The sequence below is a fragment of the Myotis brandtii genome, unplaced genomic scaffold (genome assembly GCF_000412655.1).
Source record: "Myotis brandtii unplaced genomic scaffold, ASM41265v1 scaffold975, whole genome shotgun sequence".
Classification (NCBI taxonomy): Eukaryota; Metazoa; Chordata; class Mammalia; order Chiroptera; family Vespertilionidae; genus Myotis; species Myotis brandtii.
In genome coordinates this window covers 415426-415863 of record NW_005372049.1, presented here as the reverse complement: position 1 = coordinate 415863, position 438 = coordinate 415426, and the positions used below count along the sequence as shown (strand labels likewise).

Here is a 438-nt window from a genome sequence, read left to right as displayed (position 1 = left end):
GATGTTTCTCTCTCTCCCTCTCCCTTCCTCTCTGACATCAATAAAAATATATTTTTTAAAAAAAGAGAGAATCAATCCTTCCTTCTCGCCTGGCTTCGGAGGGGGGTGGCCGGCAGGGGTCAGAGGCTCAGCCCTCAGGGCAGGGACGGCGCTGGGCCAGCCCAGGCGGTGAGGGACCCTGGGCTTCTCTGGGTTTGGAGGCAGATCCCATCCTTGGCCGTCAGCCGGCCGTCCCTCCTTCCTCCCGGCAGCCCCACAGCCCAGTGATGACACTGCCCTGGGAGTGGCCACCACACCGGGGTCTGCGGCTTCCCCTGCCTTCGTTCAGACCCCGAAGCTACGAGGACGCACAGCGCCTCCCTGGGGGCAGCCTGCCGGTCGGGATCTGAAAGACTTTGTCTCCGTCTCATTTTGGGTGAATAGACTCAGGCACCTCTC

The 438-nt window shown here is 61.0% G+C and overlaps 1 protein-coding gene across 1 annotated transcript in view; it reads right to left on the bottom strand.

Annotated features, from left to right (window-relative positions):
- The window catches only part of NAV1 (neuron navigator 1), a gene marked incomplete at its 5' end in the record, with an annotated part of 68855 nt that overhangs the window by 21986 nt on the left and 46431 nt on the right, over window positions 1–438 (bottom strand). The window lies entirely within an intron of this gene.